The 24,998-nt window shown below is 42.6% G+C and overlaps 1 protein-coding gene across 3 annotated transcripts in view; it reads left to right on the forward strand.

Annotated features, from left to right (window-relative positions):
• Positions 1–20,869: 20,869 nt before the first annotated feature.
• IMMP2L (inner mitochondrial membrane peptidase subunit 2) overlaps positions 20,870–24,998 on the forward strand; it is a 480,655-nt gene continuing 476,526 nt past the window's right edge. For 2 of the 3 annotated variants that reach the window (XM_068169999.1, XM_068170001.1), the window contains exon 1: positions 20,870–20,930. The gene's annotated coding sequence lies outside the window, so the exon portion shown is untranslated. Of the gene's footprint in view, positions 20,931–21,635; positions 21,642–24,998 lie in introns of those variants that run through there. The other variant, XM_068170000.1, reaches the window with a different exon arrangement.

The following is a 24,998-nucleotide window of genomic DNA, read 5'->3' on the forward strand; positions in this document are numbered from 1 at the left end:
AGGGAGCCTACTGTGTTTCAGTTTGTACTCACTTGCCTCTTATCCTGTCACGGTATCACTGAACAGAGCTTGCTCTGTTCTCTGCATCTCCTTTGGGTATTTATATACATTGACATGATCCCTCATAAGACTTTGCTTCAGGCTGAACGGTCTCAGCTCTCTCAACCTTTCCCCGTGGGAGACGTGTTCCAGTCCCTTAATCATCTTCATGGCCCTTTGGTGATCTTTCTCCAGTATGTCCATGTCTCTTTTGCCATGATTTCTCCTTGAGGAGTCTTGCAATCACAAAATGGATTTAGACAAAAGAAGCTTGGGCAACAGTTTCCTTTTCCAGAATTAATCCCAAGGTGAACCTGTGCTGGTCATACTTGCTGATCTTACTGGAGGCTATGTAGCTGACACAGATGAGGGGAGATGAGTTATCAAGGAGAAGGAGCTGACACATGGATAAAGCAGGGCTTCCAAAACTAGTTTGATGGACCTGGATTAAGCAGCTAGCTGCACAGCTCTGGCAGAGCAGCAGGGGTGCTGAGAGGAACTCCATAGCCTGGCCACTTGCTGTTGGCCACTCATGCCAATGCACAAGGACAAAAACCTGGCAAGTTCTATCTTGCTGTGCAAAATGTGCTTCTGCACACACCCTGGACACATCAAGGTATGGACAGGGACATGCACCACAGCACGCTGTCCTCTCTTCTTTGGTGTTCTTACTGCTGCAGCAGTGATGTACTTGAGGTAAGTTGAGTCAACTAGCTGTCATGGTATTATACCCTGGTGTCTTACCTACAATGAGTTTGCAGCACTCTAAAAGAACACAGAAACAGTTAAAATGTCAAATTGTAAAATAAAATTGCTATTTATCATCCTTACCAGCCCTACACTTATTTTGCTCAAGAACTGGGAAACTTAGCAGATTCTGCAAATTCTCTTAGTGAGCCTTTTCCGGTTTGGTGCTATTTTTGTTAAAGACATCACCAGCCCATCTTGCAAGTGAAGCTTTCAGCAGTTGTGCTAGATGAAACCAGGCACAGCTTGAATGACAGGTCTTCAATACTGCGTTGGCTCATTAAAGAAATTTGTATTCCACACTGAGCTGAAGGAAAGGGACTGACCTGGGAGAGTGTGAGCAGGCATTAAACCTCAGAAGCAGCAGTAGAAATGACAGCAGATGGCAGGGTCAGCTCATTAACTGCATTTATCTAATTGATGGCTTCCTATATATTGTCAGGTAACAATAAAACAAAAAAAATCATCTGTCAAAAATTCCACCTGGTCATAATTGATCATCATTAATAAATCTGTTCCAGAACAGGTTGCCAAAATCTCAGCTATGATTGTGTAACTCAAACTAATTTGTAAATGACAACTGCCAAGATGAGTTGCTCTGGTTGGGTGATGAAGGGAACCAAAGCTGTGGCTACTGTTGGTGGAAAGGGAAGATGTTTTGTGAAGGTTTGCTGGGCTGATAAAACATCTGACTAGTTTGCTGGTTTGGTCCTTCTCTGATAGCTTGTGTGTCGTAGAACAGAGGGCTGTACACTTGAAAACATTAGAAACACTGATTATGTATAAATTGACAAATACTGCAGAGAGATTAACGTGAATTTGCTCTGGCAAACAGATTTATTCCTGATTTCAACCTTGGTCTCTAAAGAAAATGGCAATAGAGAGGAATCTGCTTCTGGGGGGAAAAAAAGGATATTTCATGCAAACCATATTACTAATTTATGGTTTACATAATACTGATCAGTTTCAAACATTAAATTAACCTTCTTGCAGTCATGAAGAAACATCCTGCTCCCCTCCTGCAGCAGGCAAGCTTTGCCTGGCTCCCTGTTTTTATTTTGAGGGGCTAGTTGAAAACCTGTGCTCTGAAATGCATGCAAGTGCTTGCTGTGAGAGAGGATCTGATGGGCAAGAAAGCATCACATCATGCTGTCTTTGGACAAAATACTTAGCAGCACTATAAGTAAAATAATAATGTCAGAGATTATAGTTTTTTAATCTTGCTGCTGAATCCTCAGCCTGGGTGTGATGCAGGCAGCAGCACTTTGCTAAGAGTATTGCTACAGTTGGTTTTATTTTTATCTCAAGGAGACAAAGTGCTGTGGCTCCTCTTCAGGTCTTCTGTAGGTCTTATGGTGTGCTCACTGCCTGGAGAGCAATGTATTGACAAGGTGACACAGCAGACAAGGGAAGAATGAATGATCTGCCTTGCCTGCTTTGCCTCCATTTAAGTGCCTATTAAAAGATGCTCTGCATAGCATAAGTCAGATCAGCTCAATGCAAGCAAAAGGGCAGGCTCAGATGGTAGCAAGAAAACAAGAAAATCCTCCCCCCCACCCCCAAAGAGACTGGAGGTAAATCTACCAAAAAATATCTGGAGTTGGTTTGGAAGTAGGAGAAGTAAATTTTTTAACAATATATATAGCAATAACAGGGAGGATTTACAAGAGTAAGGAATAAGGAGAAATAGGAGAATATACAAAACCAAATTTGGATAGCCTTGTATCTCCTTCAGTGTGTGTGGATTTCCTTTAGAGAAGTGTGGATGCAGCAGGGAGATCAGGCTCAACCACATGGCAGAACCAGGAGGCCTGCAGCGGCTGTTGGTCCTTATAAAAAAGTGAGGCAGGAGCAAAGAGAAAGATGGCTGCCACCCCCCCACCTTCCTTTATACTCTTGCTGGATGGGAAGGGGGAGAGGAACAGACCAACTTAGACTCAGGGGACCCCTCGTCCTGGGAGGGGGAAGCCAAGTCCACCTGGATCAGGTTTCTTTCGTCCCCTGGGGTAAGTAGGGCTCTCGCAACCCTCCCTCCCCCCTCCACCCCCAGATGGGTGTAACCCAGCACAAGCATAGATTCCAACGGGAAATCATGGCAGAGCAGAGCTGGAAAATAGATGAACAAACACCAGATCACAACAACTGGAATATTGACTCTATAGGTGATGATGGTTCTGTGTGATCAGGTTAAGTTGTGTATATTGCTGTATAACAGGTTGTGAAGGGGCGGTAGTTTCTGATTTTGTGTTTGGACTAAACAGCAGAGACTGGTGGTGGACAATGAAGGTGCTAAGAAAATGTGCTGAAGAACAGTACACTATAATTTTAATGATCTTTTAAAATTACTTAAGCAAAACTAGTTTTCCAGTGCTTGTATTCTCACTTCTCGCATTGGTTTGTCTCTTCAGACTAAAGACTGTTTTACATGTAGAGGTTGATTAGTAAGAGATTTTTTTTTTGTAGGGAATTTGGAATAACCACTCGTTTCTTTGCATAATTAAAATTCTTCATACAATTGGAACAAAAGTATTTAAACTCCAAGACTGGGCCAATGGCATATTTTTGCTTTAGGCAGACTGCAACCTACATAATTTTCTTTATGTTCTTTCCTCTGTGATCAGTGTGTCTAATAGGGGGTATGAAAAATGTACATACTCAGAGTGAAAGAGGAAGCTCTTTAAACCATTTACAATGAGACAGTTCAAAGGCAATCATCTTCAATAGACTAATCTTGAAATGCTCTGATGTAGTGGAGAATTGAAGCATAAAATTGCAAATTTTACATAGTCATGTTTTATTTCAAGTGATGCTAGACATTAGAACTTCAGAAATTCCTTTTCAGTATACTGCATGCAATTAAAAAAAAGAGGAGCAAAATAATGTATTTGTATTCCTTCTCAGCTTCCAGAAAGAAATTAGAGCAATGTGGCACGTTACAATTTTGTGTCTTTAGACAAAAGCTGTCAAATGTAAAATTTAAAGTAAATTGAGAAGTCTAAAAGCACAGAGAGTGTGCTAAATCCTCCAGATTCAATAATTACCAATGAAGTATTACACACACTATTACTGGAAAAGTCCCCTAATCAAAGCTGTAGTGAGGCTCACTGCCCAAGATTTGCAGTGCTCCCAAGAAAATGCATGGATTTTAATCTGATACTCCATCTTAGTTCGTGCCATAATCTTTGTGCATTATATGAAACTCTGCTTTATACTTGATACAAAAACAAATGGATGCTCGTGACTTGCTTTTCAACCAGGATGTATAAAGAAGTTTTGTCATCATAATACTAGCTGCAGAAAGCATTCATGACACTGACAAAACTGGACTAGCATTCCTGGTTAGGCCACACCTTGAGTACTGTGTCCAGTTCTGGGCCCCTCAGTTTAAGAAGGACATCGAGACACTTGAGCGTGTCCAGAGAAGGGCAACAAGGCTGGGGAGAGGCCTTGAGCACAAGCCCTATGAGGAGAGGCTGAGGGAACTGGGGTTGCTTAGCCTGGAGAAGAGCAGGCTCAGGGGACACCTTATTGCTGTCTACAACTACCTGAAGGGTGGTTGTAGCCAGGAGGGGGCTGGTGTCTTCTCCCAGGCAACCAGCACCAGAACAAGAGGACACAGTTTCAAGCTGTGCCAGGGGAAGTTTAGGCTCAAGGTGAGGAGAAAGTTCTTCACGGAGAGGGTCATTAGCCATTGGAATGTGCTGCCCAGGGAGGTGGTGGAGTCACCATCCCTGGAGGTGTTCAAGCGGGGATTGGACGTGGCACTTGGTGCCATGGTTTAGTCGTGAGGTCTGTGGTGGCAGGTTGGACTTGATTATCTTTGAGATCTCTTCTAACTTGCTGATTCTGTGATTCTGTAAGACATGTTATTTGACATTCTTCCAAGCTTTTGACTTCCTCAGTGTTTGTAAGCTTATTTAATTAAGTCACAGTAGATGCACTACTCTTTATTAAGAATAAATATTTTATTGTATATTAAAAACGTGAAAGTTCACATTTAATGTTTCAGAGGTTTTTTTGGTTTGTGGTTTTTTGTTGTTGTTGGTTGGTTGGTTTTGTTTTGTTTTGCTCTTAAATCCTACATCTAAAATGCCTGGGCAGGGGGGTTGGGGAGGGAGGGAAGTAAAATTAGGAATTCTTACTGCAAACTGCCTCTTTCTTTTTAGAAGAAATATTTCATGCCACAGCTTACCTACAAAACTGAAATCAGACACCCAGATCTTACTAAAATAAAAAGGTTCTTTCAAAAAATAAATAAATTAACAAGCAGACTCAGTTACTTTGGACCTACAGAAATGTAACTTGGAATGGAACAGAATCTAACCTGGAGAGAAATATTGAATTCAACTGAATGCATACAAAGGGATGCACACATCCAACTGACACCTGGTGAATGCAGTCATCCGGTCTTGAAATATGAGATCCAAAAAGACAAGGTTTGACCTCATGCACTCTTTGCTGATATGTAAAAGTCTGGATGAACATAGATATCTTTGCACATAACTTTCTCTAAGTTTGTAAACTGCCATGATCAAAGCATGCCTGTATCATAACTGTGCCAAGCAGCTAAGGACTTAGCTCGCATATACTTCTGTAGTCTGATAGTTTTCATGGCCTTCTTCCTAGAAAAGGACACACCTACAAGTTATCACTAGAAGAGGCAGCATTTCCTGTTTCACCCCATGGTCCCCCATGGATAAAGCACTCGGTATGTGGCTGATCCATTCATCATTTTCAGGTAATTATTTGACCCCTGTGGAGACCGCCACAATGTGGTTGTGAAGACCATACCACAACTTGGGGCAAATCTGCAGTATTCTGGTACTCCCTTCCCAAATTTTATGTTAAATGTTATGTAAAATTAATTATGTTAATGTTAGTGTACATGTATTAATATTATATGTAATACACTTTAATTATGGTAAATATTAGTTGACAAGCCTGAGAGCCATGTTCTCAAGTTAAACCTAGATGAATGGCAAACCCACTGGAATGAAGAGATGCCTTTGCTCTTCTCGTCACATGCCTTGTTTGTCTCAATAGTTAGCTGTTCTGTGACTGGTGTGTCAGTTGCTCTCCAATGGAAAATACTCCATAGAGCTCTGTCATCTACATCTTCCCCAGCACATGAAAATGTTCTTTTTCATAGTCTGCCAGCCCAGGGCAAAGCTCTACTGGTAAAGCTCTCCCAGTCTGGGTGACATAATCAGCAGCTTGCTGTTGTCAAACACAGTGTGACTTCCTTAATAGGTTTCTGGGGGGAGCAAGAAATGGTGATTATATACCTGCCTCCAGGCTGCCTGGTTAATTTCATTTAATAGTCACCTGTTGAAGCAGAGTCAGAAAGCAGCTCTCACAACTTCTATAGCTCCCTCCATCAACATTTTGGTGAACAAGGCATTGCCCATAACACCAGCAGTGGCAAAATACCACAACACATAGCTCTTTAAAAGAGCTAATGAAGATGCCTATCCTCAGCACAGGATTTGGGGACAGCATGTTGGACTCTTTTGCCTGAGTATACTGAGATGCACAAGCCTTAGCAATGGTAGAGCTCCAACCACAGCCATCTCTGCAGCTGCATTACTCACTAAGGAACCCAGATATCTTCAGGTGGCCACTCTAAAACCCCACAGTGCTTTCCTCAGAGCAATGCATTACTGGGGGTGTGAAGGTGAAAGAGAAAGGCAGAAACTTAGAGGCTAGGCATTTACAGTCAGCATTAGAGCTTGCCCTAATTATACAAACCCAGAGTATACTACAACTTTAGTTTCCGTGCAAGAAATATATACATTCTTTTATACTGACCAGGTTGCTGAACACATTTTCACACAATTTTCTAAGCCACTCAGCAGCAGCCATTCTATTCAGACAATAAGCTTCTGATCTTCAAGTTCCAAGTTATTTTTTTGCTTAGCTTTAGAAGTTTCACTGTGTATAAACTTTTCCTGGAAAGCTGAGAAGACTTTTCAAGGGAGAAAATGCGCCGGGTAAGCTTAGCTGTGAACATACAAATACAAGCAAATTAAAACCATGACTGTTTTTAAGTAAATGCTGTCATTAAGGTTCATTTCTATGACAGACCCCAAAATTTGCAGTTATAATGCCTTCATTTGTCCAGGCAAGAGGATATATGCATAACTGAATTCTGGGAAAAGCCTTACACTGATTACATTTCCATTGATTTCCCCAATTTCTACTAGTAGATTTCATATTTTTAGCTCTTGACGAGGCAGTTTGTTGTGAGATTCAGCTTCAGTGGCTTATCCAAGAATGTATGCAATGAAAAAGAGATCTTTTCTCAATATTGAAAGAAAAACCTTGCATCATGTCTTAAGTAGGAGGCTTCAAGTCCAATGGGAACTGAAATGTGGTGCAGTAATAGATGGCTGAATTGATCTGACTAATTCTTACACCCTTGGAAACCGCACACAGTGTGAATTACTGGTAAGCTGGTATGAGTGCTGTTCAGTATGCAGGTGTGACCAGATGTCAGAGTGAAAAGGGAGCTGAAGTCTTAACTCCATCATATTTTCTTTGCCTTTTACTGTCTTCTAGCATGGGTAGGGTTGGCACAAAGGAGTTTGCATGTCTGCCCAGAGTACATGACCCATGCAGGATGCAGGGTGCACTGGTCAACAAAAGTGGTCAGATAGGTGACTGGGTGGGTAATTTACAGCCAGAAATTTAATTTCTGTATTTGTGTGCCTGTGTAAATATACTGAGGGACCCCCAAAAAGAGACCAAAACCCACTCAGTTAGCCACATAATCATTGTTAGTTCAAGTATTACCATTTAACCTAACCTTTAGAATAAGTGTTTTTTAAAAATGATCCCTAAGGACTCAATGTTTCTCTACAAAGAACATATGGTGTGCCTCAGCGCTATGAGTTTAGGCTATCAAGTTGAGAATTGCCTTCTACAATGAACCACAGCAGAGGCTTTACAGAAGCAGGTGGTTCAGTGCCTAAACTACGTGCCAACCTGATCAGCTTTTGGAAACTACTTGTTTGTCAGCAGCCCTTGAGGTCTGCCAGGGAGTTTTAAATATTCACTGAGAATTCCAAATGAAGTGACAGCTGTAGAAATTGCAGGAGTAAGTCACCATTTTCTTTCACATCTCAGCAACAGCAGTCAATATCTCTCTTTGACGTGGACCCAAACAACACACACTCTGGTTTGTATGGATCAGCCCTAGGAACTCCTGAGCTTCAGAAAATGAAACCAGAAGGTGATCACAAAACTTAGATCAAGGTCGTCTGCCTCCCAACAGGCTTTGCTAACTACATGTTGCTTGTACACTAAGCACTGCTGTTTTACAACAAATAGCCATATTTAGATGTTTTGAGAATCCTGATCCTCTGGGATGTGTGTAGATCCCGCTCTGATAATTCACACTAGATAAAAAAACTCTCTGTTCAGTGTCATGATTTAGGAATGTGCAAATGTAACTGTATGCTTGCTGGAAAGCAACTTGCAGGTCAAATGAGGAATTATCCACAAGGTTATACAACAGCTGAGCAGTAGGGTTTGGACCATAACTCTGCATTTAAGTGTCTTGATTCCACATCTGATGCCTTAGTCCTTTTATCGTCTCTAATTTCACGTATTTGGAAGGGATTTTTCCCACAGGAGGTTTAGCAAAGCAGTTCTAAAAGAGTGCAGCTAGCTATTCTTTGAAGATTTAGGATTAAGAAAGTGATGTAATCTAAAAAAAAAGGCATTCTAACTCAGTCTAGGCTATGCAATTAGAAGTAAAATTTGATTCAGCAAAGTTGTTCTCAGACCATGGTGACCTAACAACTTGTAATAAGGCCCCCAAAATATGAGTAGACTACAACTAGAGGTGAACAAAGGTGCCAATTGCTCTTAATAGTGATCCCCACTGTTCTCCTCTACCAGTGTGACATGTTTTAAATATATTAGTAAAGAATATGTTATGGTTTCTAAATTAATAATAGGAAAAAAACAATGCAGTTACACATAACATCAGTAAAGAAAACATTTCAAGACTGATCTGATGCTGCCACTGCCAGTGCCATGGTGCTGACTAGGAACTAATTGTAAGCAACATTCCAGCCTTGTGTTTGCTCACAGGAAGGAAGGTTTTATTAACCAGTGTTGTGCTGCTGTGACTGTCGGTGGCCAGCAATGCTGCTGCTGGTTCAGAAAACAATGATATCACATATGTCACTGCTAGCTGAGGGGGAGGGAGTGAATCGGATACACAAAAGAGAGAAACTGCTACCACCCTCTTCAAAGTACTATGATGGGGATGTATGTTCATCCAGTAACTGCACAGGAGTTCAGGCACAGCAAGATTTTGTAATTACACAGCTTAATTGCTCCTGTCTATTATAAATGGCTGTTTGGGGTTTTGGCATTTGTCTTTGCACTCTCTATTATATTTCTGCTTGCTTGTCACCCACTTGTTCCCTACCAGTTCCTCAGGATTCCTATTTGCTGTTTCAATACATTTCACCTTGAATGCCTTGGTTTCATTTCCGCATGCCTCTGGTATTCAGTGTTTCCCTATCAGTAGCTCTCAGCCTGCTCCCCTACTTCCATTTCAGCCTCCACTGTCGTGGAAAACTGCTCATGCCGATTTTACTTAATGCAGTAAAGTTAACATTAGGGTTTTTCAGAGGGCAGTGTGTCTCTTCACAGACCAGAATGGAAAATTTGACAGGGTGATAGCTGATCTTATGAACAGCTTTCAAGATCCTGATGATGAGTCAAACAATGTCCATTTACTTGGTACTTTTGTGGGGTTTGGGGGCTGGTTTGGTTTGGTTTTGATTGGTATGGAACATTTTTCTGTTTGTTTCAGAACTGTCCTGAAGGGCAGTATAACCTTCAAAAGAAACAAAAGGGCAAAAAAAGCTGCAGAGACAGAAGACTAGCCATGAGGGAAGGATTTAGCTTTGATATTCATGTGATTACTTAAGCCCCCTGTATTTTATAACTATTTGTCACACTTCAAACAATGTAAATAACAAAGCAATTGCCTTCTTTAGATAGTGGCTGCCTCTCCGATTCTTCTAGTGCATCCCTGAGGCCAGTCTCCAGTTCTTTTGAAAACAGTTAGCTCTTGGAGCTCCTGTGGCATACTGGCTGGCAGCTGCAAAGGAGAAAGATGGAATCCTGGAAGTAGTCAGCTCCATAGGGCACCTCCTTATTATGCAGTTGGCCGGATCAATCTGCAGGGTCTCCTGGATCTGTTTGAATCTGACAGTAGAGCTGATGCATGTCTGTGGACCTTGACTTGGGCTGCCATGTTCTTCTGTTATTCTTGGATCATCATATCCAGCATCAGTCTTCATTAATGGTGACAGAAGCAATGGGCACAATGCCTCATGTTTAACTACATGGTGGTCCTATGTCCAGTTCTCTCTAACAGCTAAGGGAGGCAGCACAAGGGTCCACACCATCCTGTCAGGACATATGTAGCCTCACTAAGGGCACCTTCTGGATCTGGCATCTTTATGAGGAAATCACCTCTCGGATGGCACAGGATGATCATGCATAAACTAGAAACTTGTCCTGAATTAAAAGAAAGCAAATAAAGATTTTAATAGTGAAGCGATCTAACATGAAATTGTCATCTTAATGTTTGCCGGTGGTGATGGGATGATAAAAACTCCTTCATTTTCCAGAAGAGAAAGTCAGAGGAGGAAAAGGAGGACATTCAGACTTTGGGCCCTTGTCTCTGTAACTTCTGTCACAGCTGAATGTTTTTGGATTGCCTCTTAGCCCAAGCATATCACTACCACTGTCCAGGCTCTCCATGAAACACTAGGCTGCCTTTCCCCCAGAGCAGCTGCATCCTCAAGTTCCCTTGGCTGGTGGAAAAAGATTTGTATTTCTCAGATGATCTCTTCTAGGTGTTGACACTGGAACTATCAGAAAGAGCAAGTGCAGAGAGCTGATACATCTATTTTTGGAGCTCTTCAGTTTGATTGGCCAATGGGAAGGTCTGGCCAATGCATCCCAGATGGAATACGCTTACTCCATAATGGAAACTAAGCATGCCCCATGTTTCCAACCTTATGTTAGCACCTTCACCAAACTTAATGAGCTAACTGGAACAGCAGCAATATAACATGTCCTTCAGCGCTGCACTAGCAGCTTTGGATCTTGCAAACACAACAGAAGTACCCAACAGTTGCTTGCCGTGACCCTCCATCCAACCAGAGCACACAAACTACATGAGCGTTGTCCTAGGCTTTCCTCATAGGATTTTCTACATCAAAGAACATCAGCAGCTTGCTCAAGTTTGTGCCCTGCCTTCATACCCAAATACACAAGACTCATAACCCTTCCTGCCTTTTGATCTTGCTGTCCTTGTGGTTTGCAAGAGTCTTAGTCCATAAGAGCAAGGAGGTCAAACCTTTCAAGTCACAGCTATTTGTGTTGCACAGCAAGCAGTTCAAGCCGACTATTCACTGGCTCTGAGTCCCAGAATAAGCTTGATATGTACAGCACAGGTGTCAGATCTTGCAATATACAGATTTACTATACAGTGTTCTTAATTTAGAAGGGAATCTTCTGTGGGAAGCATCTGCAATACCCTTATCAGAAGCTGTTTCCCAAGTCAAATGCAGCTGCTCTGCCAGCAGCCAGTGAGGGTGGTGAAGTGAAAGACCTTTGTGTCAAGCAGCCAACAAGCAAGATTCTGCATAAGGAAGGTACAGACTGTTCCCTTTTTGGTTTAATTCCCCCCTTTAATGTTATAATTTTACAGAGGGGGGCCTTTATCAATTTGCAGTAACACATTTTATGGAGAGTGTAGGGGTAAATAGCTCAAGTCTGAACTCCAGGCCAAGAATATAAAGGCTGGTTTTCACAATATGTATTTTTATGGTCATATGTTGTTATTATACCCTTTCTTTTCCTCCAAGTATTTAGCAATTATTCATGCTTCATGGAGGAGTTTTAGACATGAAGTCTGAATAGACTGTGGGACTGCAAATGTCCATGCTAAGCAAAAGAGTCCATGTGTCAGGAATATGTGCTTGTTCTTAACCTGTGTTTGCACCGGTTAACAGGAGGTACTCTTCTGTAAATGTTTTCTAGCTGATAGCCCTGAAGAAGCTTGCAAGATATATATAGCAATATATATATTCTATGAGGGACAAGTTATCAGGAAATTCTTGGTCATAGCAGTGTGCCCAGGTGGCCAGGAGGGCCAATGGCATCCTGGCCTGCATTAAGAATAGTGTGGCCAGCAGGAGCAGGGAAGTCATTGTGCCCCTGTACTATGCTTTGGTTAGGCCACACCTTGAGTACTGTGTCCAGTTCTGGGCCCCTCAGTTTAGGAAGGACATCGAGAGACTTGAAGGAGTCCAGAGAAGGGCAACAAGGCTGGTGAGAGGCCTTGAGCACAAGCCCTATGAGGAGATGAGGAGAGGCTGAGGAAGCTGGGATTGTTTAGCCTGGAGAAGAGGAGGCTCAGGGGTGACCTCATTGCCCTCTACAACAACCTGAAAGGTGGTTGTAGCCAGGAAGGGGTTGGTCTCTTCTCCCAGGCAACCAGCACCAGAACAAGGGGACACAGTCTCAAGCTGCACCAGGGGAGGTTTAGACTCGAGATGAGGAGAAAGTTCTTCACCGAGCGAGTCATTCGTCATTGGAATGGGCTGCCCAGGGAGGTGGTGGAGTCGCCATCCCTGGAGGCGTTCAAGAGGGGATTGGACGTGGCACTTGGTGCCATGGTCTAGTCATGGGGTCTGTGTTGATAGGTTGGACCTGATGATCCTCGAGGTCCTTTCCAACCTTAGTTATACTGTGATACTGTGATATTATTCTCTTTCCCATTAGCAAACTGAAAGGTTCAAGTACTTCCTGCTTCTGTCACATCCCTAGATATGAAGATATGGGCCAGTGACATCTGTTCAACTTGAGCTGATAATCTTTCATAAGATAAACTACATCTTCGAGTCACATGTGAAAAAAAAAACACTGCAAGAATTCAGGGTGTGCAGTAAAATCTAGCTTTGAAGTCAGATCCATAGGAGAGAAAACGCTGAAATATATGATTGGTGGCCATTGAGAAACTTTCAAGACTTAGGATATGGACAGGTGCTCCCCTTTCCTTTATATTAGCTACTAAACACTCTGCTCTGTCCTTTTGTTCATCATCATTGCTGTGGCTTGAGTACTGGAAAAAAAGACTGAGCAGCAATGGCAGTTTACATGTTACTATGGACATACAAGGCAGCTCATGTCTTTGAGTACAGGCCCTCTAGCAAGACAGGACTATGTAGTATAGCTCAGACAGATGCATTCTGCATTCATCATTTTAGGCTGATGGTAAAGAATTTTGGTGCCAAGTTTGACGGGCTGTTTTCAGTGAGGATAAATTAAAATCTCCAGCTCTGGCTGTCTCTTACAGCTGAGCCGCTCCTGTTGTTACAGCAACAGAGGGAGATGTCTGCTGTAAGAGGAAGGGGTCGAGAAATTCATCTGAACAACTGAAGGCAGGTGGGAGAGACAAAAAAAAAATTAAATAAATTAATTCCAGGAAAGATGTGGCAGCAGTCACCAACCTAGGAGGGAGGAAGGAAGGAGAAGGCGTCTTTAGCTGTGTATATGTCACATGTCACATCCACTTCTCTCCTTGAGAAGGCAAGTTGCTGCAGCACAGAGATAACAATGCAGCAATCCTCCCCCTGGATCCATCAGTACTGCCTGGTGTAAAGAGGGTGCCTCCTTACCCCACGAGGTAAATATTAGCAGGCTGGACCAAAGTAAATGGGTATTCTGAAACCACAGCTGGCACTCCTAGAGTTAGTTTGACCTCTCAGCAAGCCTGAAACACTCACGCTGATCAGCAAGACTCAAGAATGCTGATTACAACAGTCATTACTGCCCCCTCAGTAAACATAGGGAAAGAATGTGTGCTCTGCCTACACCACTAAGCTAGCTGGGCGTGTTGTGTCATCTTGACCACTGTGATTTGTTTTACTTCTTTTTGTATAAACTAAGTAGTTCGTGGTCTCATTTGAATGTAACAGAAACTGTAAAAGCTGCTTTTCTTATTTCTTTTCTTTTTTTCCTAAGCAGCTATGCTTCAATAAGAAGCCACCTTCTTGAAGCAGATCTGCACCTATTCCTTTTCATTACAAATGCAGGTGCCAACTTCTGCCATCAGCCATGCAGCTGCTCTTCTAAGACAGGCTACAATGGGAATCTTGGGTCTGCATGTAAAGGCAAACTGAGACATTTAAGGGAGCCATGCTTTGGGGTATCAGCGGGCATGGATTCACACCTGAGGACACTGCATCTTTGCTGTAGTGTGGACATGGGCAGTTGGGTGGTGCATGACTGTACTGTATGAACACAAAGTACTCAGTCCTGTAGTCCCCTTGTTGGAGCTGCCAGTGGGAATGTGGTGGGTCAACCTTGGCTGGTTGTCAGACGCACACCAAACCGCTTTCTCATTGCCCCTCCTCCAGCTGTAGTGGGAGGGTTAATATAGTCGGTGTGACTGGACATTGACATTCTTCTGAGGTGCAATCTAGAAAAAATGTGACAGAAAGGTTTGGGGGATGGTTGGGGTTTTTTTCTCATTGCAAATTGGAAGTTAACATTTGATTAAATGATTACAGTAACAACAATACAGACTGAAGGGTAAAATAAATGGTAATACTGTCTGAATGGAAGTACCAGCACTACAGGTTAAAGCATCATTGCACTCTGATTTCCTATCAGGTTAGCTGTCCTATGGGATCAGTGACTACACTCAGAATTATCACAAGAACTCATTTGATGTGAGACAAAAAGTGTGTGGGGTGACCACAGAGAACAATTCTCACTAGAACTAGGACAAGTAAAAGCAAGGAATGTACACACATATGAATATGGACCATTCAGGGCGCAAACTACTTATTATGTTTGCCAGAAGCAATGCTAAAATAGAGGTGGCTGCAAACACTCAAATTTAGATACCTTTGACACAGGGTAGGCACTGGGTGGTTGCCTTTTGTGAGGTCTCAGTGATGAAGCTTTCTTAAAATCTCTCACTTTCTACTGCTTGACTGAAGGATGGGTTGCCTCACATAATTGTTATTCCCTCTGGCTAAAAGTGAATAGACTGGGGAGGACTGAGTAATGAACAACAGAAACTTCCTAAAATGTTTTGGTCTTCAAAACCAGCATGCTGTTCAAGAACAGGCTGAGAGGGGTCAGAGGTACTGACATGCTTCAGATAAAAGCAGACACCTGGTTCTTTGAGCTAGTGCTGTTTGCATTCATGTTCTAGCCCTTATTATGTTTTTGATTAGGGATCCCTGGACACTACTTTTTAATGGAATTTGAGAAATTGCAAATGGCTTCTTAATCTGGTGAAACAAGCAAGGAATAACACAAAGGGTAAAAAAGCCTCAACATCCCGACCTCATCAGAGTATTATGGGAACCATGTAAATAAAGGAAACAAATCGGTGCCTGTTCACACCTCATCAACTGCCTAACAACTTGCAACTAGTTAATTACACACCTTTAAAATGCATGTGCAGGAGAAATGATTCAGGAACAAGGTTCTGTAATGATAAAGGACAGCACAGAAATACTGACTCCATTCAGGTAAATGTAACCCTTTCAATCTGACAGTGCTGAAAGAATGTAGTGTGTGTAATGGCAAAGTAACTGCTGGCTGCTTTATACTAAGCATTTAATAACCACTACGCTATAATGTTCACTACTTTTTTTTTATTGCTACTGACCTTTGTAACCTTTACTCCTCACTTAAAAGGAGGATAAGGATTTACACATTGCACAAAAGAACTGAATGCTAAGTTAGTTCTCTTTGATTAAATATATTGAAGATTATCAAGAGTTAAGTAATGTTAGTTACTTCCACATTTCTGAATACTGTGAATGTTTAGGGGCCATGTAGCCCAGTAGCTCCTAGGGCTAGCAGTAGAATATGAGTCTCACATCAAATCTGGACACACCAAATCTGGACAATTTTTTGGTAACATTTCTTCAAGCATGCCTGCAATGCTGTTTTGCCTTGTTTACCCATAACAACAATTTTCTAATTGAGCAGTAATTCTCTAATATGCTGATCTTCTCTCTCTGATGACCAGTGACAGGACATAAGGAAATGAAATGAAGCTGCATCAGGGGAAGTTCAGATTGGATATTAAGAAAAGGTTCTTCACTGAGAGAGTGGAGGAGAGTCATTGGAACAGACTCTCCAGGGAAGCAGTCATTGTACCAAACCTGACAGAGTTTGTGAAACGTCTGGACAAGACTCAATGATATGATTTAGTGTTAGGTAGTCCTGCAAGGAGCAGGGAGTTGGACCCTATGATCCTTTAGAGTGTCTTTCAACTTGAGATATTTTACTATTCTGTGAGTCTATATTTTACTCTTGTGTAATTTTATATAATCATGTGATACAACCATAATATGTGGTAATAAGCAGTGAGGAGCAGTTACTTGTTATAATAATGCAATGCATGGGGTTGGAATCATGGAATGACATGAGTGAGGGAAGGCACAGGATGACACCAGAAACTTCAGGGCTCTAAAAAAGTCACTGGTGGTTAGTTAAAAATACACAGACCTGGGAGCTGGGGAAGCCAGTTGTACAGGTAACAAAGAGAATACACAATTCCTAGCACACTGCACCAAACCAAAACATCTGTGGAGGCAACAATGGGTAAGCATGACACCAGAAGACAGAGATGTGGATGTTAGGAAGTTCATAAGAATAATTGTTGAGGTTTGTAGGTTTGGTTGGTTTAGTGTTTTGTTTGGGTTGGGTTTTATCTTTGTGATAGTACTATTTTCTCCCTCTTATTGGATCTTAGATTTTACCTACACTGCCACCAGACTCTTGATCTTGCAAGAATTTCTTATGAGAAATTTGGGCATAGTCACTCTTGAGGAAAGTCCACAGAATATAATTTGGCTGTTGTAGGTAGTTTTTTGCCCTTCAAAGATTATGCCTGTGTCCTGTGTTATCTGAGGACACTCTGTTTCACTGACCAATGATAGGATTTCAGAAATAATTTTCTTATATATCATTCTTTCTGTTTTCCCCAATGGAGAGGTCACTACAGAGTTTTATGCTCTGCTGTGTGCCTGACCAATGGGAAGCAAAACACACTTTATTCTGACCAGCCTGTGGTCAGAATGTATGAGGCATAACATAAACAATGTGTGATGGTTAAAAGATTACCAAGGGACAGAAATATTTGTCCAAACAGTGTCCACAAGTGAATAGCACTGAACCACAGGTAAGTGCACAGGTACCAGTTGTAAAGCCTGTAGTCTTGCAGCTGGATCCATGGGAATTCTAGCACAGGCATGGTGGGATGCTTCTCTGCCCACAGCAAACCTCCCCTACATGTCTACACCTGAACAAGTCATCCACGGTGCACTTCATAGCAACTGATGAGAAACAAGCTCTTCTAAAATGTGATTTTTCTACAGCATCCATGTGTGAATGAGATTAATCTTGTCCTAAGAGGGCCTTATGTCATCTCCTTGACAGAAAATTTAGACAAACAGTTCACAGGTAGAGAGCTACATTTTATACACACACACACACATGTATACACATTTTATATCCATGCATACACATATATATATGTATAGATAGATAGATATATGGGTTAGGTAATTCCTACTGACTATAAACTTCCAATGAGAAAAGAAAAGAAGCCACCAAAATGTTGTGTAACCTTTTATCACAAGCCATTATCAGAGCCCAGAAGGTAGCTAGGGGTTAGATGCCTATTCATGTAATAAAACGTGGTGATGTGTAATAACATAGTATCACTGAAGATGCTACAATGACCTTTTTTCCAGTACGATAGCAAGTTCAAGATTTATTGTCCTCTTTTGTGCCACCCCACTCATTGCTGCCCTGGGGCCACAGCTGGATGTTATGAAGCATTCACCTGCAATATCCATTTAAGCTGTCAGGCTTCTTGATCTCCTGCCTCCAGTGCTCATGCCCTTTTCCCATGGCACCTTTTCTGTGCTCTCAGGCTGTTTTCCTCCAAAACACACCTCTTTGGAACAGTACACTTAACACCACTGAAGCATTCATTCTCTTACTACAGGGAGGAAAATAAACAGGCCTTAAATACCCTACACATAGTCGTATTTACAAAGGTATGGCACTTAAGTCAGAGCAAGCCTTGGGTATCTCCTACAGATTTGCTCATAAAACGAAATTCAGCTGGGAAAACTCAATTAAATGTGGTTTTAGCATCGAGCTTGTCCTAGTCTGCTGGAAGTCTTTCAAACAGATGCTGTGGTACAAAAGTTTTATGGATTGCCAAGAACGCTTTAATGGTACTCTCAACTGAAACACAGTTGAAGAGGTGGGTGAAAAGGGCAAGGCTTTTCTTTATTTCAGCCACTGATGCATCAAAGCATAGAAGCAGCAGAACATTTTCACCAGCTATTTGTTGGAGGGGAAAGCAAAATAAACTAGTCTCTACTTCTCGGTAGCAATGCACCTGCAGTAGGAATACTTAGAAAATGGTGTGAACGTTGGAAATGCATCATTTGCAGCTGGCGACTTTTATTGACTTTATCTACAAATAAATGAAGCCTAAGAATGGGTACTTCCTGCCAGTTGTTTAGCACACGCACCGCTTCAAAATGAAGAAAACTGCTGAGAAGCCATCATTTGATCTTGAGAGGCTTACGGCAAGTCTTTAGTCAAGAGGATTTCAGCAGAAGAGATTCAGTGGGAAACATTTTGTATCATCAGTTTTGAACGCCTGAAAACATCGAGGCGCATTTCCATAAGGGGCTTCGCTATAATGTTACAATTGAAAGGACAATATTGTTCTGCAGCAATATTCATGAACATTTCCCAGTTATAAGATTTTTCCATTATGGGTGATGAAAATGGAGATGGTGGATACCAGTGGACAAATACTATATTTATTCCTGCTCAATGCACTGGAATGCTTATTTTACAATCTTATAGTAAGCACACAACTGTTATTGTGTTAAGGAAGAATGCACTTTAAAAAGTAATCAACAACAAAAGTAGTAAGAATTATTTGACTGAAAACATTATCAAGGACACAAAACAACCAATCAACCCCCCCCCCCCAAGCACCCCCTCCCCCTTACTAAAACAGGGTAACAATAAGTGGGTTTCACTAGGTAACAAATGTTTTGGCTTTTTTTTTTTTGGTGTAAATGCTGTTTTAAGGATTAAAAGCAGTAAGAAGGTTCAGCTTTGAAAGGGTATGTGTTTTGGTATGTTGTTTTGGAATAGTGTGCAACAAGAAATTTTGTAAGTTATATATACATGTATTTCAACAGCCTCATATGAAAAAAGGACCTTAGAGTGTACCATCCAATTCAGTTCATTCCAGTTCTGGGCCCCTCAGTTTAGGAAGGATGTTGACTTGCTGGAGCGTGTCCAGAGAAGGGCAACAAAGTTGGTGAGGGGCTTGGAACACAAGCCCTATGAGGAGAGGCTGAGGGAGCTTGGGTTGCTCAGCCTGGAGAAGAGGAGACTCAGGGGTGACCTTATTGCTCTCTACAACCACCTGAAGGGTGGTTGTAGCCAGGAAGGGGTTGGTCTCTTCTCCCAGGCAGCCAATACCAGCACAAGAGGACACAGTCTCAAGCTGTGCCAGGGGAGGTTTAGGTTGCATGTTAGGAAAAACTTCTATAAAGAGAGAGTGATTACCCATTGGAATGGGCTGCCCGGGGAGGTGGTGGAGTCACTGTCATTGGGGGTGTTCAGGAGACTTGACAGGGTGCTTGGTTGCATGGTTTAGTTGGTTGGGTGGTGTTGGATAATAGGTTGGACACAATGATCTTGAAAGTCTTTCCCAACCTATTCTATTCTATTCTATTCTATTCTATTCTATTCTATTCTATTCTATTCTATTCTATTCTATTCTATTCTATTCTATTCTATTCTATTCTATTCTAATTTCTATTTCTATTCATTTCTATTTCTATTCTATTCTATTTTTTTTACTTTCTGTATGGTATTGTCTTGTAAGATAGTTGATTCCCTTCTCAAAAACTGTGGAAAGACTATTTTACCTACTGAACGATGTGGTCACAATACAGATAACTATGCATTATTTCCATAGCTGTGCTTCAAAATCAAGGTAATTTCAATTATAAACAACTTTATTTTTGAACCCCAAAATAACATTTTAGTAACAAATTACAAATAACTGGCTACAGAGGTGTCACATTGTTTCTGAAAACAACCTTACTCGAAGTATCTCCCAGCATCTAGTTAGGACACTCCTGAGCCAGAGGCAGTTTGCACATAATAAACCTTAACGGATTTCTCTGCCATGAAATTGTTCATGAACTCTTTGAGGCAAGTAACGATCACCTGCTTCAGACTATGACACCTACACTTACTATGGCAGGTAATGAAAATAACCAAATACTCTGCAAAATCAACCTCTGGTGTATCCATTTGCACCAGACAGGAAAAATAATCCTCCATTCATGACATTATTGGAAGTACAATGCAGCCAGTTCTGATATGCTGTCAGTCCATGCAAAAATCTGGTATGCCCTATGGGAACTTCTCAGCTGGACAAAAATCCCTTTTTGAGTGGACTGCAACACATGCAGAACTGATTCATACTATTATGTTAAACCAGCTTATATTTATCCAACTGCCACAGTAGTAACGTCCTTGTGTGTTTTGATCCCCGTCATCACTGAAGGAAATCACTGCTGCAATCCAATGGCCTCACATTTTTGGGGACTCCTACAAAGCTGTAAAAACAGACGTTATTAATAATAACAACAAACTCCAGGCCAAGAACTTTTGTGGGGTTTTTTTTTGGCAAAGGTACATCTGCTGTACGCCTGACGCCAAGTAAACCAGCCAGGCCATGCCACCGGCAGAGCAACGCCCGTAACACGCCGGACCCACTTGGCACTACTGCCTGCAGCTGAGCGTCCCTCACGAGCTTTGGTGCACGGCCACAGCTCAGCCGCCGAGCAGGGCAGAGCAGGCCAGGCTCCGAGTCCGCCACTCTGAGGCTGCACGGTTGCCCTGCCCCGGCGGGTCCCGCGGCCTCCACTCGCCGCCGCAGCCGCTAGCCCACGTGACAGTGGGCGGCTCGCGCACGGCGAACGCCCTACCAGCCCGCCCTTCGCGGAAGGGAGGAAAGGGTAAGCGGGTAGGAACGGCGGGCGGGGCAACGGAAGCCGGGCGGGCTCAGACCGCGGAAAGTCGCGGCGGGCAGTGTGTGGCGGCGCGAAGAAATGGCGGGGGAAGAGGGTGGCGAGGCTTCGTGGTGGAGGAGGGAGTGGGGACATACGTGAAGGCGGGGGGGGGGGAAAGGACGCATGTCGCACGGTAGGCTGGGCCGTGAGCACACCCCCGCACCAGCTCGCGCCACGCTCTCGGTGCCGCCCCCCCGGGCCCCGCCCCACTCCGTCCCTCTCCGCCCCTCTCCGACCCTCTCCGACCTCTGCCTCGCCGGCAGGCGGAGAGCATCCTTCTGCCGAGGGGGCCCTCTGGGCGAGCCGGCGGCCGTGGGGCGGGGCTGGGCAGACTGCGGGTACTGTTGGCGGGGTGGGTGAGGAGGAAGTTTGTACTGAAGGGAAGCAGACGCCCCAGTGTCCGCTGTTGGGTGGGGTGTCCCATGGGTTGCAGCGGGGCTGGCGGCGGTGCAATGTAACGAGCGGAGCGCGGCGGCGGGCGTCTGCTGGCGGTAGCGGGCACGTGGTTAGACGCGGCCCCACTGGGCGCTACGCCTGCAGCCTGGCAGCAGCCTGCAGCAGCCTGCAGCAGCCCTGTAGCGGCAAGTGGTAGCCACGGGCAGCCGAGTGTCTCTCACCTGCTCCACATGCCCGCGGTCTCGCCGCCGCCTGTTTGGTGTAGGATTTTGCCGTGTTCTTCCTGCCTTTAAGTTACCCATCTATTAATGCTCAGTCGGAGGGGACTGAAGTAAACATAAATGGCAAAGCCAATAGTGTGTGGAAGTGGTCATTAATGGGAAACGCTCGTGGCTAAACTGCAAGGCAGAAGAGGGAACCATGGCGTGGAAAATTGTGTAACTAGGACTTAACACTGTGCATACTTGTGGTCTGGGTGCAATTCTTACTTAAAAATACATTATTTTATTAGATTTGTATTAAATCTTGTATTTCGTCTGTTAATGGTGATTTTCTAGTACCCTGATGGAGTGGTTTTCCTGGTAGTCTATATCCTGGACATGTGAGAGATAATTGTTATTTTGGTCTATAATGCAACTTCCTGTGAAGTGGCTACTTTTCCATGTCGGGTTGTTGGCCTTCAATCTGCTATTAGTTTAATGCTTCTCTGTATAAAGGCCACAATGCTTGAAGCAGAAGAGATTCAGCTGCTTCCTGGACATATCTATGCGGTGTTCTTACCTTTTTTCAAGGAAAAATCTTTTTTTTTGGAAGTCATTGAAACGATTAGATAGCAAAACTGCAGCTGAACAACAACTAGACTCTAACCAGTATTCTACTGGAGGTGTTTGTTTGTTTGGGTTTGTTTGTGTCATTACTGTTCTGTGGAATTAACTAAGTATGCTGAGATACCGAAAAAGAGAGAGGTGATCTAGGAAAGCTTGATCCCTTGATAATTTTCTTCTATCACCACATTTTTTTTTTCTTTGTATCCCCCCAAAAGCATACATCATACATACTTGTTCATTCTTCAGTTAGGGAGAGACTAGAAATGATTTGTCAACAGAATAGCCTTAGAAAACAAAAACTCTTTGGGATTTTCAGGTTAAACAAAGTAATTTCTTTAAAAGACTTTAGACTTTTTGCAATATGCAGCTTTGTGAAAAAAATGTAACATTTGAAACTACTGTGGTTGAAAGATTTCAATGAGTCTGAGATTTCTTTTACTTTTGAAATGACAGATTCTCCTTTTTAACTTGTATTTTGTTACCAAAATAAATTTACTTCTGGAATTGATGGGAAATAACTATTGACATAGTACAGTAGTGGGTGGTATTCAAATCCACACGAGTAATATTTAAATCATGCTGAGCTATGTAATTTTCAGATTCGAATGGTTTTACAGACACAGTTGGAATTTTGCACTGAGATCTTCTGAGCTGACCAGTGTGCCACAGATTGCAGTTATTTCTGGAATACTTGGATCCTTACGCAGATGGTTTAGTTTCTTTGTTTATTCTTCAGACCTGAGAAATTTACATGGCAGTTGAATTTAAAACAAATCCCAGACTCAATATGGTGGTGAACGGATATTATGGAGTACACTAGGTATGCCCTTTGAAGTCCCACAGTGACCTCTGATGTTCAAGGATAAAACCTGAATGTTAAAAATAAAGGAAGTTAATTTTTGAAGGTACAATTTTGCATATGAGTTGGTACATTTAGTTTATTAGTATGCCGTAGACAGTAAATAGTAACTACTTGGTCAGTCTGGGCTTACTGCTAGGTTTCATGGGAATGTTATACTGGGGAGTCAACTCTCCCCTGTTTTGAGCAAGTATGCACAAAGCCTTTATGGTAGTCAGGGGAAAACTAGTAACTTTTGGTAAAGTATACTGAAAATGGAAAATACAGAATACATCCAGTTGGAAGAAACTTCAAAGACCAATAAAGGACATCGAGGCACTTGAACATGTCCAGAGAAGGGCAACAAGGCTGGGGAGAGGCCTTGAACACAAGCCCTATGAGGAGAGGCTGAGGGAGCTGGGATTGTTTAGCCTGGAGAAGAGGAGGCTCAGGGGTGACCTCATTGCCCTCTACAACTACCTGAAAGGTGGTTGTAGCCAGGAAGGGGTTGGTCTCTTCTCCCAGGCAACCAGCACCAGAACAAGGGGACACAGTCTGAAGCTGCACCAGGGGAGGTTTAAACTCGAGGTGAGGAGAAAGTTCTTCACCGAGCAAGTTGTTCGTCATTGGAATGTGCTGCCCAGGGAGGTGGTGGAGTCACCGTCCCTGGAGGTGTTCAAGAGAGGATTGGATGTGGCACTTGGTGCCATGGTCTAGTCATGGGGTCTGTGTTGATAGGTTGGACTCGATGATCCTCGAGGTCTCTTCCAACCTTAGTTATACTTTGATACTGTGACCATCCCGTCCAACCCTCAACCCAGCACTGAAGGGTCAACATAAACCATGTCCCTAAGTACCAGGTCCACATGCTACTTAAACACCTCCAGGATGGTGACTACGCCACTGCCCTGGGCATACAATTCCAGTGTTTGATAACCCTTTCACTGAAGAAATGTTTCTTAGCATCCAGCCTAAATCTCCTCTGGCGCAGCTTGAAACCATTTCTTCTGGTTCTGTCACTTGCCACCAAAGAGAAGAAGTTGGCCCCCTCATCACTGCAACCTCCCTACAGGTAGTTGTAGAGAGCAATGAGGTTTCCCCTTGGCCTCCACTAGGCTGAACACCCCCGGCTCCCTCAGATGCTCCTTGTAGTTCATGTGCTTCAGGCCCTTCTCAAGCCTCCCTGCCCTTCTCTGGACACACTCCAGCATCTCAGTGTCCTTGTAGTGAGGGGCCTGTTCTGTTATTTCCTATAAAATTATTTATTTGTGCCGTGATAAATATTTGTCAGTTGTTATTGAGTCCTTATATGCCTGATGCATACTTGCATACCAGAAAGATTTGTATCTGAGAACCTATTTCTTCTTTATACTCATTTTATTTTCCCTTAGGCTAAAATAAACTCCTGTCCTGCACTTAACTTCCTTTTTCTTAATCCAAATGCAAAAACTTATAGAAGAGTTTGTTTCTGACAATATTTGTGTTTTGAACTGAATACTATTATTTTTAGGCTGCCTATTGAATGTTATATGAATACATAGCATTACATATGTGTTGGTTAAAACTGAATATTTCCCTTTTTCTGGTAGTTTTTGCCCAGGTCTGATTCTTGATAACGATGGGTGGTTGGACTCAATGATCTTAAAGGTGGTTTCCAACTTAAGTGATTCAGTGATTCTGACTAACAAGACAGTTTCATGGTACTTGAAAGAATGCAGTGTTGACTAGATATATTCAAAACTTAATTAAACATCAAAGGTTATGCTATTGTTTACTGTAAATATGATTTACAGACTTAGTGAGTTTGGAAGCAATACCTCATTTATGCTGTCTACTCAAGACTAAACATAACAGCAGCTGACAGTTGTTTGTAAAGGGCACTTCAGATCAATTTATAAAATTAACTTAATTTGCATGTATTGAATCTTTAATCTGAGAGGCAACACAGAACTT

This window comes from Melanerpes formicivorus, unplaced genomic scaffold (assembly GCF_026170545.1).
Source record: "Melanerpes formicivorus ecotype bairdi unplaced genomic scaffold, bMelFor1.0.p_v2 SCAF_3, whole genome shotgun sequence".
In the NCBI taxonomy this organism is placed as follows: Eukaryota; Metazoa; Chordata; class Aves; order Piciformes; family Picidae; genus Melanerpes; species Melanerpes formicivorus.